The sequence below is a fragment of the Mustela nigripes genome, chromosome 4 (genome assembly GCF_022355385.1).
Source record: "Mustela nigripes isolate SB6536 chromosome 4, MUSNIG.SB6536, whole genome shotgun sequence".
Taxonomy (NCBI): Eukaryota; Metazoa; Chordata; class Mammalia; order Carnivora; family Mustelidae; genus Mustela; species Mustela nigripes.
Window position 1 is genome coordinate 160058121 of NC_081560.1, and position 15882 is coordinate 160074002.

A 15882-nucleotide genomic window follows, 5' to 3' on the forward strand; every position below is an offset into this window, starting at 1 on the left:
AGGAAGGAAGGAAGGAAGGAAGGAAGGAAGGAAGGAAGGAAGGAAGGAAGGAAAGAAAAGAAAAGAAAAGAAAAGCTAAAGAAAAAATACCAAAACACATATTTACCAGTGGTTTAAGGTGGTGGGATGCATTGGTCTTGAGCTCTGGACAGAGAGAAGGTTTCACAAACTCTTCCAACAAATGTCAGTTCCTGCAATGACAAACATACAAGACATGTGGTGTGAATCAGGCACTCTGCGGCCTCTGCCCAAGGAGGCCAGCCAAAACGCCAATCAGCAGGCAGCCTGTTTAGGCTGCAGCCCCCATCCTCCTCTTCCAGCCCCACTCCCTTCTCACCCTGACTTCCCCAACTAGAACAAGAATCTTTAGTTTACCAGTTGAAATGGTCCCCATTAGAATCAGTGGACCTTGGTCAGAAAGAAGCTTCAGAGATCATTTATAACAGGGATCACAAACTGAAAGCCCAGTGGGTTACATCTAGCCTACAGCAGTATTACAATCGATCTGCAGGATAGGTTTAGAAAATTTGAGCCAAAACTTTAAAAAACCAGAGAGGTCACATAAAAACCCAGACTTGTAAGTTCTCTTAAAACAACAACAAAATCAGTCAACATGGCCCACACATTTGTCTAAAAGTGATCAGCTATGCTAAGTAGCTGCCCCTCATAGGCAGGCTTGGCTATTCCAGAATGCCACAGTCCCCACCACTCCCTAATGTCTCACCACAGAGAGAGCTATGTTTATCATTGCCCTTGTATTGTTGGGTTTTTTGGTGGTGGTGGTGGTGGTGTGTGTGTGTGTGTGTGTTACAGAAATAATTCTCTCTACCTAACAAAAGTGGGAACATAAAAGAAAAAGGGGCAGAGTTCCAAAAGGAAAAAAAAAATGGTACAGCACATCAGCAACTTAAGTTAGTATCCCCACTCTGGCAGGCATATGAAATCTCTGAACAAGTACAACACTTCCATGTTATAAAAGTATAAGCAGGAAACTGACTTGCCTACTCCCACAGCTAGAAGCAGAGCTAATTCTAGAACCTAGGTCTCTTGACTGCCAATCCAGGACTCTTCCTCTCTGCCCCACCACATGGTAATCTTATATTGTAAAACAAAAAAATATTTTATATACAAAAAACAAAAAATATTTTATATATATTAAAATATTAATATTAATGTATTAATATTAAAATCAAGGAAATAGTTGAAGTACCAAGCCACTCCACTGAAAGGCTTGCCATACTCTTCTATTCTTTGACAAACGAAGGTAAATTCCAACAGGTTCCCTAAGGGTTCATTTACTAATGTGACGTTCTCAAGAATGTTGATCCTTGGGTGCCTGGGTGGCTCAGTCGGCTAAGCATCTGCCCTAGACTCAGGTCATGATCCCAGGGTCCTGGGATCGAGCCCTGCATTGGGCTCCCGGCTCAATGGAGAGCCTGCTTCTCCTCTCCCTCTGCCTCCCACATGGGCTTGCTCTCTCTCTCTCTCTCACAAATAAATAAAATCTTAAAAAAAAAAAAAAAAAAAAAGTTTCTCCTTTAAGTACAAAAAAAATCTCATAAATACCATGCATCTATTCCTTCAAAAGTGCTCAGTTAATGTCCCAAAGTGTCTTAAATACATTTTATATGCTAGAAAAATGTTCTTTAATATGCATTTTGAATGCAAGGCTACAAATAAGCTTCTATGGAGGTGCTAGACTATAATAAACAATGTTCAACCACAAGGTCTAGATCTCGGTAGGAGTTATTTCTATCAGCCCCTCGAAGAATGCATGGATTCACCGACCACTCAGCAGATATTTACTGAACCCAGTTATATGCCAGACAGGGTGCAAGGTGATGGAAACACAGAAATGAACCAGATCCAGTCCTTGCCCTTAAGCTGCTCCGTCAAAATCCGACACTCAAAAAGAGTTCTGACATGATGGGTAACCCTAAAGACCTGGGAAGGCGCTGGTGTTCCAGGAGTACAGAGCAGGGGCTCCTGGTGCGGCTGAGGGGAACGGACACTTCCTGCAAGGACAGATGCTGAAGACATCCTAAAGCAGGGAGGGGAGTGGAGCAGCAGGCAGGGGGAGAACAGAGGAGAAGGTAGGAATTACAGGCCATGGGGCAACAATGGTAAAAGCAAGGAGTGAACAGTCCCTCCAATCTGGTCTCAACCACATTTCATGTCACCTTGCTGGTGGTAAAAGTCACCCTGCTGCCTGGGGGCACTGGGCTGACTCAGCCGGCTAAGTGTTCAACTCTTGGTTTCAGCTCAGTTCATGATCTCAAGATTGTGAGATCAAGCCCCACAGCAGGCTCCATGCTCCGTGAGGAGTCTGCTTGACCTTCTCTCTCTTCTCCCTCCTCCCCAGTACCCTCCACCTTGCTCACACTCTCTTTCTAAAATAAGTAAATAAATCTTAAAAAAAAACCAAAAAACAAAACAAAACCCTGCCACCTGACCCAACATCTGCTGAGAGGTCATGTACACTCTTGGACATTTATCTTGCCAAGTGCCCATATCAAGGGTGCCACCATATCAGCACTGATTCCTGGCAATGCCCGCCCAGAACTCCCTCAGGGCCACCAATGCTATCCCAGAGTCTGCCGGGCCCAAGAAATGTGGAAGTAGAAATACTGACACTTCTCATATTTTTTAGTACTTCCATCATGGTTCTAAGAAGACAGCTGATAGTTTTTTCTGTCCTGTGCCAGTCACGAGACCATCCCGATCTACCTCAGGGCCTGGATTTTCTATGGCCAGAATCTACTATGTAGTCAAGCCTCAAGCAGGAAGTTCTATGAAAAAATGTCTCCGAATATCTGCCCATCAGAATCCCGAAGTGAGGTTCTCCCGTTCTTTAGGGATGGCATAGGGGTGAACCACCAGCCCCAATGTAGGCTGAAGCAAAGCCAGGGGGCAGCACCCCGAAAGACACATTTTGGAAAGGGACATAAAGAGGAGTGAAGACCAATTATGTGGGCACAGTTAGGATTGCTCCGGGTTTGAGGCAAAGAGGAGCAAACAAGAAGGCAACATTCACCCTAAGAGTGGGAAGAAGTTCCTGGATCTCTCACTGGTGGGCAGGCTCCCAATTCTGGCTGACAGAATCACCAAGATTTAGAAAAATAATTCCCAGACCTCCAACTCATTAAATCAGAATCTCTGATTTGGAGGCCCGGGCATTGTTCAGGGTATTCTGATGCCCAAAGTCCGACCCACTTGGAAAAAAGCATCTTCAGGAGCTTTTTTAGAGGCTTCAGGAGCTCCAGAACAATCTCCTTAAGGTCAATAACTCGGCATCCTCCAGACAGGATGCAAGGTTCTGGGCTCTGGGGGCCGTTGTGCATTCTTAGTGTTTGTCACTCCCTACATCACACTAGGAGAAACATTACTTAACTTGTTTTACTCTAATCACATAAATATAGAAGGCCAACAGGGCGGTGAAAGCAGACCCTCCTGCCACAGTCCGTGTACAGCGTGACCCTGCATCACTGCCACCAGATGAATTACTGGAGTTGCCCGGTCTCAGACTGGAGCCCTCCTACCTATGCAGCCTCACCCCGAAGGGCAAAGAGTCTGGAAACATCCAGTCACCAAGGTGGCCTTCGAGGAACACCTTGTAGGCACAAAGTACTCTGCCCCAAGTCCTTCCTGCCCACCAAAGAGCAAGACACTGAAAATCAATGCAAGGCCTAGAAATCTGCCACAGCAGCTGAGCGCGTCTCTTTCCAGATTTCCACTCTGTGGTTAACTGACGGCCTGAGCCATTTCCAGCCAAGAATGGCAAAGTAAATGCTGTGTGCCACAAAGATGACAGACAGGAGTAAACTGGTTCCATGAATGGGCCAAAAGATCTCTTTCCTGACATCATCAGATGCCACCAAGTGACTGTCAGATAGCCCTGCACCATGGAATCTCACAGCTGACCAACGTCAGCCTTCCTGAGCAGCAATCCACAGTATCCTTCACCAGATGGAGGCCACTCTTACATACCCCATCAACCTAAGGGTCCTCCACCTAAGCCATAATGCAAATTTGGAAGAGTGTAGATGGGAAAAGAAATGTAGTAAAAGTTCAAGATACTAATCTGCCCCTTTGGGTGGTCACCAATTTCTAGGCAATGCATTGTTTCCTGCTGTACCATTATGTCCTTGCCTAAAACAAGACATTTCTTTGACTCATCCCTCCAGAAGAAATCAACCACCAAACACCTGGAACCATTACCTCTCTCATTTACATCCTCCTCTCTACCCTACCCCAAAAATACAGAACAATGCAAGACGTTGTTCAAGTCACATTAGCCACCTTCAATCCTACCAATCTAGACCATCCAAATAGGTCTAGTCCGATGGGAGCCTCTAGGGTTATAGGTCCTCAGAGCACTATGTACTCCTCCTTCATAGCATGAAGCACCAACTCATGCTCACCTCTTTCATTGTTTACCTTCTAAAAAGTCTTTGGTTGTGTGCCCAGCTGATCACGGTATGCCAATACAGCGCCTTCAATCCTCCAGGTTCCCTCAAGATATACCTCAAATTTCTTATCCCCCAGCTGAAGGATGATCGAACCAACTCATTCCCCAACTACTCAGGCCTGTCACTAGCCTCTGAAATCTAGGCACCCACTAACTAGCCCACCAATTTAGTGGGCTCAGAAGAACTCTGCTCAGAAAGCTAGTCTAGATGTGGAGAAAATCCCCAACTGGCCTTGAGGCTGACCAACTTGGGAAGGAATCAAATCAAAGTAATTATCTTCTTTTGTGTACTGTGTATTATTTTGTTTAAGATGATTTTCTAATATCAACTCCCTTTTTTTTTTTTCCCCAGAAAGCATTTCCCTATTTCCCAGAACAAATCCCACTGGGACCACCCCCAGGTGCCCAATGCCAAGATAGCTCAAACAGGTCTCGCCTCTGGTCCTTTTGCCCAGCTATCCTCCCTCTACACCCATTGGCAGAGGAATGTGAGTTTGGAGGAACTTTTTAGAGCCTTCCCACCTTCTTCAAATTCAGTAGGAAGCAGAATGAAGCACTGAGTTCCAAGTTCTGTCAACGACACAAAGCTCATAAAATAGAATCAAATTAGTTGAAAAATAGCAAAATAATTTTTAGCTCCCCTTTAAAAAAAAAAAAAAGCACGCCTACTTTAAATGAATCATTTAAGTATGAGTGACTTCATACTTTTCTTCCACTGGGATATGGTTTTCTTCCTCACAAAGATTCTTTCCAGCTCCCCCTCCACTCCTGAGATAGAATACCTCCACAAAATACTTGTTCGGATTTGGGCACACCCTCCCACCCCACCCCAAGAAAGTCTCGACAAAGCCCAGAGTACTCTCCTGCAGATGGCCAGAGGCTCTTTCTCTCCAGGGTCATTGCATTTGCAGTTCTCTCTGCCTGTGAAGCTCTTTGCCTGTCTCTTGCCATGGCTGGGCTGTTCTCACCATGGGGAGCTCAGACCCAATATCACCTCTTCGGCCAGCCCTGACTGCCTAATCTTAGCCACCACCAGCAAAGGCTACTTTCTCAGTAGGACTATCACAATCTGTAATTACCTTACTTATCCATGCTTCCCTCCAGGCAGCAGGAATCTTGCCTGACTCGTTCACTGCTGCAAACCCAGCACCATAATAGTTCCCGGCACAAAGCAAGGGCTCAGTAAGTCACTGCTAAGCAGGTGATTGAGGAGGTAGAGGCAGGCCATTGGAAACAGAGCTAAGAGCCCTCCAAACTTGTCTTACAGCATGACTTCCTTATGGCACAGCTTTCTGGAACAGTCTCTTGGCTTCCATTGCCTTGATTCTTCTCAGTCTTGTTGATCCTTAGATATTGGTTCTACCACTGCCTACCACACTCCCTACTTCACCTATTCGGACTTGGGTCTCCCCCTGGAGACTCAATTCCCATGTTTGGCTTTTCCTACTCTGTTTCCCTTCAGCCATCCTGAGCTTGCAAAATTCAGACATCCACAGGGGTGGATGCACAGCTGACCTGCAGGACTCTGACCCAAGCCCACTCTTCCAGCTGTATTGCCAATACCCCAGCCCCCCATTTCCATTCCCATCACCACTAATCAGCTCACAGCTCAGATGTGTGCACCTACAGTTCCTAAAGTTGAAACCTTTATGCGGCCTCTCCTGCTGCCTCAGTACGTGCCACCTTCCTCTCATCTCTCAAAGCCCTTCTAGCTTTGGGCCTGGTGCCCTTCCCCTCTACCCCATAGTCATGATATTCACCCTAATATCCTGAAATTATTTCTTTTGTTTCCCTCAATGGACTATCCCTTGATGGTTAGAATCCCATCGAACTCAGACCCGTTGGTCCTGAACCCAGTACACAACAAGTTCCCAGCAAAAGCGTACTCAACTGAATTATCTTATTTTCTCTTTGACAGTTTTTCCACAGTGACTCCCTGAAGAACCTTAACACTCACCACAAGTAACAGAAGACATTCTGTTGTTAGCACATTTATTAAAAGCAAGTAGTTTTATCCTCATATTATCAAAACAAACAGCTGAATGGTGAGAGGCAGAAAGGTATTGGTTCTGGGTTCGAGTCCCCTCTTGGCCACTCACGAGCAGTATACTAGTGGGTACCTCACTTTCCCCTCTGGCTCCACACCTCATTCTATGTAAAATGAAAGGGCTAGTCAGACACAGAAGACCAGGACACAGAGCACCAGGATTCCATTGATACGAAATGTCCAGAAGAGAGAAATCCATGAGGCAGAATGGCAATATGTGTTGCCAGGGACTAAGGGGAGGGAAGGACAGAGCGAATGCTAACGGGTACAGATTTCTTTGGGGGTGATGACAATGTTCTGGATTAGGTAGTGGTAACAGCTGTACAACATGGTGATGATACTAAAAAACACTGAATGAAATACCTTAAAAGGGTTAAAGGAGTGAATTCTGTTACACAAATTGTATGTGAATTAAAAGAGAGAGAAAGGGCAAGACTAGAACAGAGGTTGAAAACTGGAGGCTCAGCAAGGCCACAGCGGGCCTCTGGCATATGCTTTAGACTGAAAGAGTTTTTGATGCATCTATAGAGCTGAAAAGCCAGACACTTTCTCTGTAGAGGCGGCTACACAAATCTGCCCTTGATAAACTTCCACAGAGCATACACATGTGTGCCCACACACAAATGCATGCCCATACACGCTTAACTAGTGAAATCATGTGAGGAGTGCGGTCGGCAACAGTATCTGCTTCCTGGCTTTGATTCTGTACTGTAATTATGGAAGGAGTTACCACTGGCCAAAGCTGGGAGAAGGACATATAGGAATCCCTGGACTTTTTTTTTTTTTTTTTTAACAACTTCCTGTGAATCTATAACTACAGTTGACCCTTGATTAACATGGGGTTAGGGGCACCTACCTCCGGCTCAGTCAAAAATTCACATGTAGTTTTGGCTCCCCCAAAACTTAACTACTGATAGCCTCCTTGTTGACCAGAAGCCTTACCGATAACATAACCAATTAACACATTTTATGTTATATGTAAAGGTAGAGAAAAGAAAATGTTAAGAAGATAGTTAAGGAATTAAAAATACATTTATAGTACTGTAAATAATCTGGGTTTGGTGAACCCACATAGTTCAAATCTGTCTTTTCAAGATTCAATTGTATTCCTTTTTTTTTTTTTTTTAAGATTTTATTTATTTGTTAGAGAGCGAGAGAGCACAAGCAAGGGGAGCAGCAGGCAGAGGGAGAAGCAGGCTCTCTGCTGAGCAGGAAACCAGAAGTGGGGCTCGATCCCAGGACCCTGGGAACATGACCTGAGCCAACAGCAGATGCTTAACCAACTGAGCCATCCAGGCACCCCTCAATTGTATTTTTTGGTTTAAAAAAAAAAAAAAAAGGTCACGCTATTACATTTTAGATATTCTAGATGTGTGCCTTCTCCTTAAAATAACAAGCTCTGGTAACGCTGGGCCTCAGGGACAGCAGTGGATGGGGCTGGGTGCTAGCTACTCCCCCTTAGAGGGGTCTGGCTCTCAGATCCAGCTCCCTAAACACCAAGTGAGTGTCACTGCCATTTTTCACACTGCTTAGTTACACTGATTGGTCTCTTAGAGAAACAGTTCTCTCTCAACGGTAAGAAAATGACAGACCTAGAGAGTCCTGTATTTCCAGAAAAAAAGGAGACCACAATCTTTGTGGAAGTGAAGAACATTCCTAGGACTGGAGCTGGAATCTCCTGCCCTTCACCTGCTGGACCCTGGAGGCATCTGAGGTTTGGACCCCGGGACTGTAACTCTTCAGGACCAGATTTCTTCCACTAAGTCAGCAAATAAATTTTAAAACCAAACCACTGGAAAGGAACACAGCTTAAGTATACACAGTATCCCATTCTCCCCTAAATATTTTTATTCTTTTCATCTTACCTTTCCTGAGAACACAGGATTCAGCTCTCAGCCACAGAGAGAGGGAAGGTCCCACCCCTTATGCAAGATCACATCCAGATAAATAAGCAGTCCTTTTTTTCCATTGAAACTGAAGTTCTATTTAGTATGGGAGGAAAAGGGCCCTTGGGGCATACATTCCCCCACCTTTCCCATCACACCCACCCCCAGAGAACGTGCTTGGAATGCAAGTGTCCCTGAAAAGGGGGTGGGGCAAAGTCACAGAACCCAGGAAATGCCCAGTGACTGCTCTGAGTGCAACTGTTTCCAATCAGGTTACACAGAAGAATCACCTGGGACCCTAGTGGAGGACCTATAATACCCCCCTCTTCCAGTGACACACATTCAGACCACCCAGCCTTGATTCATCCTGTGGCCTTTATAAACCAGTAAGTTAGAAACCCCTGGCTACCCTGGCCAGCAGGACAGGACACACCTCTCCAGTCCAGAGATGCCAGAGCTATGCTGTACAGTAAGGTAGTCAATAGTCACACATGGCCACCAAGCCCTTGAAATGTGGCTGGTGGGACTTGAGAGGTGACATACACATTGGATTTTGAAGACTTGGCATGGAAATAAGGACTGTAAAATATCTAATTGACATTTTTTATACTGATTAAATACAGAAATATTGTAATTATACTAGGTTAAAGAAAACATGTAGTTAAAATTAATTTCACTTGCTTTTTACATTTTCAATGTGGCTTCTAGAAAATCTTAACATGTGGGGATCATATCATACTTCTATTTCATAGCCATGCTCGAGGAGACACTCCACATTCCAGCATGGGGATCCCAGCCATAATGGAAAAATAAATGAAGACTTTGGTCAGGCCCGGTCTCCACCTACCAACTCAACTGTGCCATCCTAAGCAAGTTACAAATCTGACACTGTTTCCTCCCCTGTACCCGGCATCAGAACACCCAGCACACTGGGCTGAGTGTAAATAAAAAACATATGTCACCTCCCAACAGCGGGTACTCAACACCTGCACACTTCCCTCCCTTCTCCGACTTCCTTAAGGCCCGAAAATCTGAACCCAGGATCTCTTGGCATCAAATTTACCAACCGCAATGCCCACTTCTACAGAATGGCTGCAGAAGGCACAGTGGTCCTCCACTCCGAGGGTACGAAGGAATCACCTGGAAGGTCCCATCCCCCAGACACCCCAACTCAGTCCACTTGGCATGTGCATTACTTACAAGAACCATGGAACATTCTGATGCCCGCGGGATAGGAGTCCCTCTGAGAAACACACGGCGCAGAACTGTGACCGACATGATCAGAGCCGCCCGGAGATTTCCCGCAGGGAGCTGGGCCAGGCTGGCCAAAGCAGGTGCCGCCCAAGGACAGGCCAGGAACCGCGTAGGGCCTTTCCCCGGCAGAGTGCTGCCTTCCTGACCACTTTCAAAGCTAGGTAGGAAATGACCGTCTGCCCTGGACATTGCTTCGAACACCAGAAGGCAGCTGACACTTCCTGCTCTCCCATAAGGCCCCCTTAAGAGGATCAGAAAATGTAGAGGGATAATTTTAAGGTGGCCAATAGCTCAGCAGTTGAGCTAAAACAAAAAAACTATAGGGCTGAGTACTCCCACCGGCACTGTGAGAGGAACCAGAGCAGGTCCTCTTTCTGCCCTTGCCTGGTTCCCAAAAGCACCTCTGCACGCCTGAACTTTCTCAACATCAGGCCAAGGCTTTTACCTGCCTCAGAGCCCAGAAAAGGGAAAGAGAGACCCTTCACACACAGACCTACTCGGTCCAAAAGCCCGTTCCCTCCAGGGGCCTTTAGGAGCGGTCAGGAGTCCTCTGACCGGACATGCGTGCAGGACGGGCAGAGCACACACATCAACTTGACCCCTAGGGGCCTGCTGACAGAAGAAAAAACTCTCTTTATCTACACTAGGCACTGCTCCTTCCCTTGATTTAAAAACCCTGTGTGCTAAGCCATCTCCACCTCAAACCATTTTGAGAGAGCAATTTCTTGGAGGACAAAAATTTAAATATCCTTCTCCAAGAAGAGTTCTGTCAGTAAAACATAGCCAAGAAATTCAACCTTTTGCTTTTTCTTAGGACATATTTCCTTTCTGTGGAAAAAATACAATCTCAATGAATCGCCACATCGCTCCCCACTACGTCTAAATGGTCTTTTTTTTTTTTTTCCTGCAAATAGGGTCCAAAGTGATTAAGCACTGAATCTGAGAACTCATGCCTATTTCTTTATTTTTAGTGCAGGAAAATGATCTAGAAGTTGTTCAGAGAAGAGAACGCAACTTGAATGCTGACTCCGGCACACCACACCCCACCACCAGCCACTTCCCCGGGGATCACCCACCCTCTAGACTCTGCCTCTCCCACTCTCCTGCCTCACAGTCAGCCTCTGTCCCCAGACAGAACACACCAGAGGGATGTCAGTATAACCCGGTCTCCATGTAGCCCAGTCTTGGTGACTTGGTAGCCATGACAGCCAACACTGCAGTGTAAACATAACAAAAATTCAAAATGTTATTGCATCTTTTATTGAACGCCAATGGGAGAGAAAGAAAGTCTTACTGCACCAGGAACCATCCTTAAAACCCCTCCCCGCTCTCTACTGCTTGCATCCCTCAGACAGACAGTAACTATTCCTTCAAGTGGACTCCTCTCCTCCTCCCCACTCTTCCCAACCCCTGGCCCGTAAACACTTCTCCCTCCCTGTCCTTTCCCTTCTCCCGCATGTCTTCTCCCGCACACAGGCACTGAGCCTTCTCATACACAAATAGAGCTCCTATTAGCACGTGCACATGTATTCACGTGCACCCCGCCCCCACCCTCCCCAGCTCCTGGTCCTCCAACTTTGCTATTTGTTGCCTGGACTCTAGATGAAAACAGCCCAGGAACTGAAATGACCAAGATAAAATTCTAACAATGTAGGGTAACTGGGCGAGCTGTTCAGCGAAGAAGAGAAAGCCCCTGGACATTCACCGTGGCCTGTGGCAAGAAGCAGGGTGAGCTCAGCAGTGCAAATGCCCCGTGGTGCTTTGTCACTGCTGAGATCAGCCTCCCTGCTTCAGAAAAGATGCTCTTGATAGCCAGCTTAGACCCCGGCTGGATAGAGACTGCCAGCACAGCCATTCACAAGCCAAGCCTGGCTTCCCAAAGCTTCCGGGAACACATCACTGGGCATGCCCGCCATTACATGAATGGGGATAAAGCAGTATATGGAGGGGGGATCTCCCAGATCTCTGTCGACAGCAGAAATTCATCCCAGTGCATGGAGGAGCTACACGGATCTGAATGTGTGGAGCCTGTGGGCCTAGTGCCACAAAGGTCTCCTGAGATGGCTCTGCCTACACAGATGGTGTGGTTCCTTTGTTTACCAGGCACGGAGGCAGTGAGAAATAGGGAGAAACTATGAGGAGAATGACCCAGCTTCAGGACACCTGGGTGGCTCCATTGGTTAAGTGTCTAGCTTTGGCTCAGGTCATGGTATCAGGGTCCTGGGATCAAGCCCTACGTCAGGCTCCTGCTTGGCAGGGAGTCTGCTTCTCCCTCTCCCTGCTCTTGTGCTCTCGCTCTGTCTCTCTTTCACCTTCCCTCTCAAATAAAATTTTTAAAAAAGATAATAAAAAAATCAAGAATGACCCAGCCTCTACTTTCAAGGAAGCACACAGAGCCAGTAAGGGCCACACAAAGTAAAAACTAGTACAGAGTTGTGTCTGGGTGACACAGGGACAGCCATATGGCACAACAGAAAGATTGCTGACCTAAGTTCTGGCTCTGCCATGGATTAGCTGTGTGCTCCTGGGCAAGTTCCTATACCTCTCTGAGCCTATTTCAACTCCTGCAAAATGAGAAGGCTGACCATAAGTGATCTGAGTTCCTTTTCCAGCACTAACATTCCAGGTATCTAGGATTTGCGGTAAACCTGCTAAGGGGGTCATGAACAAACAGGTAGGGAACAGAAAGGCAGAGGGTAGACAAGTACGGAGTACAAACTATTCCAAAATCTCCATTAGGCTCACTGATTGCCACTCCACGAAAATACTCTCTGTATCTTCTAAAGCTGCAATCGCCAAGCATGGTCAGCAGCTACAGCTCAGTCTCTGGGTTCATTAACCTTAACAGAACGATGTGCACACTGCTTGGTGCAGGCCATTTGCTTAAGGGCACTGCCTTCCTCCCAGAGTGGTGACACCTTCCTTATCCTAACAAAGGCCAGAGTTATCTGCTCTGATTTGCCGATGAGCAGACAGGCTCAGAAGAGTCTCAATGACTCCCTATGCCCCACAGCTTGGAGGGGCAAAACCAGGAGAGAAGCCCAGATTGTCTGACTCCCCACCCAGCATTAAATGCCAATTAGATAACTGTGTGGGATCCCCGCAAAGCTGGGACACTGAGAAACCCCACGCAGTTGCACCTAACTGGTCCAAGAGGATGGGGGAAGATTCTGCAAAGGGGAGCCAAGAGCAGCCTTTCCTTCCTCCAGCACCTTGACAGCAGGTTGAGCACCAGCTGTGGGGGGGGCGGCATCCACTTGCTATCTTATTACACATACGCATTCCCAACTGTAAGCAATGCAGGAGGTGGCTTGTACTCTAGAACTGAGGTACTCTAGCTCATGGGGTCCAAGTGATAGCATGTTCAAAAGCCCTACCACTTTCTAAATGTGTGTCCACGGGCAGGGCAAGCCATGTAACATCCCAATGCCTCAATTTCCTTGTCTGCAGAATAGGGAAAACAAGAGTACCTATCTAAACCTCATTGGGTTAGGAGGAGGATTGGAAGAGGTGATACGTGCTTTTAAGTGCTGACAACATAATGTTAGTTATTCTTACTCTAAGTTTTCTAGGGAGGAGTCCAAACTTTTCATCAGATTCTCAAAGGGGTCCATAACCCAACAAAAATTAAGAATCTCTGTTCCACAAGCCCCCCGTGGAATGGAACGGAGCAGAGAAGTTACTTCTCTGAGCTTCCTCACTCTTCCAGAAGGATCTGAGACTTTCTCTGTCCCTTACTCCTGGAGGGAATTAGAAAACAAGCACTCTGATGAACGGCACTGAGGCCAGAAGTCATCATTTCTGTGGCTGGGGAATGCCTCCATGCACCCCTTAGGGCCCCACTTCAAAGTGGGAAATTCGAAGGAGAGACCGGGCCCCAACTCCAGTTTTATACACTCAGGGATAAGCCCCCTCCAGCCTGGCCTATCAGGGTGCAGGGCAGCAGCCACAGCCCCGAGCCTCCACTGTCGGGGTCTGGCCACCTTCCCTGTGCCTCCTGCTGAGAACCCGTGAACACAGAGCCCCCACACTCCAGACCCACGCACAGGTGATATGTTGGGATGTGAGGAAGATCCAAAGCTGAGGTCCTAGTCTGCAAAGAGCCGACCAAAGATGAAAGGTATTAAAGAGAAAGGGTATGGAAGGCGTGAGAGATAAGCGATTTAAGTTCTGGCTTTGCAGCTCTTTGGCCTCATGACCTTGGACGAATTATTCAGCCTCTCAGAACCTGTTTCCCCATCAATAAAATGGGGGCTAATGAGCAGTCTTTGCTTCCCAGAGGAGTTGTAAACATCAAACGAGATCTGTGTAGACATCAAACCCAGGATCTGGCACTCAGTACGTGCTCATTCAACTGATGCCAACTGTTATTACCATGACGACGATAACGACCAGGCAGAGAAAGGTTAGCGTAGTCACGAAGTCTTACTGTGTTATTGGTTTGGGGGTGTTTCGATGTTGTTGCATTAGAAACAAAATCAAGGAAGGTTTATGGAAAGAGATAGCAGTACTAGAGAGAATGCATGTCATGGGCCCAAAACACAGAAGAGCTCTAACTGCAGAACTCCTACTTTGGGTCCTCGGCTCAGAAAATCCCAAACAGGCAGCAAGAAAGGTGTCGCATACAGATGAGTGCCTAACGGGGGGCCAACATTACACTCCCCCCGCCCCCGGCTGGAACAGCATCAACTCCACAAAGTCACCAGGCAACTCTTACAGGCACTTAATCTATCTTTGACACATCAGCTCTGGGGGAATCACCTCTTAATAAACACAATGTTGGGTTAGATGAAAGCTTTCAAAGTGGGGACATTTGGAAAACAAATAAGTATTAAAGTAAAAACAAAAGAGAGGCATCTTTGATGATAAAAAGATGGGACAACCCTTCCCACGGCAGCGCAGGTTCCCAATGTTCCCTCCTGCCTTCTCCACCTTGTCACGTCATTGGCAGACTAGGAGGTGGAAAGCAACCATGCTTTCTTTCTCCCTTCCCCAGAATGTTCTCTAATATAGATTAATATACGTTCATCACAGAAATGGAAAAACAGGAAGTCTCAAAGGAACCCAATAATCTAACTACCAACGTTAACAGTTGATTTATCGCTGCCAGTCTCTCTTTAAGGCAAGTCATCTTTATTTAAGGAGTAATTATACCCAGTTTTCCTAAGATAACAAGCATCTCTGAAGAATCCATAAAAGCAGTAAGAATCAAGGAAAATTTAGACCTCGTTGATGAAAGGGAGACAGGTGAGCATATGCACATGCGCGTGTGCACACACACACACACACACACACACACACACACACGTGTGCAGGTGTCCTTCTCAGAGGCCTCTTACAATATAGGACTGATCACTATGGCCACCCCCAAAGAAGTTTAAACTCAGAGGATCAAAAAAGAACTACACCCTCTAAAACAATGTACTTTAAGTATCAAAGAGTCTAGCATTTCAAACAAGCATTTTTAAAAACACGTTTTTAAAAAAACCCCAAACCTATGATGTGTTCCTTGGCATGAATCTGGGTCGGTTCCTGGTGGGGTTCCAGGATAGAATTTCAAAAGATACTGTAATTATTCCTCCTGTCACTGATACCATTCTATCAGACTCAAATAAATCAAAATCATAACGAAAAAGAAAAACAAAACTGAACCTCTCTGGCAACACACTCAGTGCTTAGAAAACATCAATTTTTACCAGCATCTTTTATAGCTGCCTCTTAAAATCATTTTTAATACTGCTTGTGCAAGAGTAATGGGGATAATAATTTGTTGACTAGTTTCAACACACTGGACCTTCAAGTTTGCCCTCACCTGTTTAGTGGAGTCCCAGACAAGGACATCAGTCCAATAGGAAAGTACTTTCCAATGAGATGGGCCACCCAACACTGAACGAGGTGGCCTCTAGAAAGAGTGGCCCCCTCACTACTGGGAAGTAGGTAAGAAGAGCTGAACCAATCATGAGGTTTCCAAGGTCCCTTAAACCTTTAAGATTCAGTCTTCATTTCTTACAATGGAAGTCCTACCTTGTTGCCTTGCCTTCCCTCATTCCTCATGAGTGAGAAAGACCGGAAGATCACTGCTGTGAGCCCAGCAACGTCTTCTCCAGAACTCAGAAGGCTCAGAAGGGCCATAAATCGAGGCAAAGGACAGGAGGTAGGAGTCACTCACAAGCCTGGAGAAAACCCCGTAAGGGCAGAGGAATGGCCTCTAGAATTAGACAAAGAAT

General features: G+C 46.3%; 1 protein-coding gene across 36 annotated transcripts in view; it reads right to left on the minus strand.

Moving 5' to 3' along the window:
- The window catches only part of SORBS1 (sorbin and SH3 domain containing 1), a 226497-nt gene that overhangs the window by 163210 nt on the left and 47405 nt on the right, over positions 1-15882 (minus strand). For all 36 annotated transcript variants that reach the window (XM_059398210.1, XM_059398177.1, XM_059398176.1 and 33 more), the window contains exon 2: positions 107-191. The gene's annotated coding sequence lies outside the window, so the exon portion shown is untranslated. The remainder of the gene's footprint in view (positions 1-106; positions 192-15882) is intronic.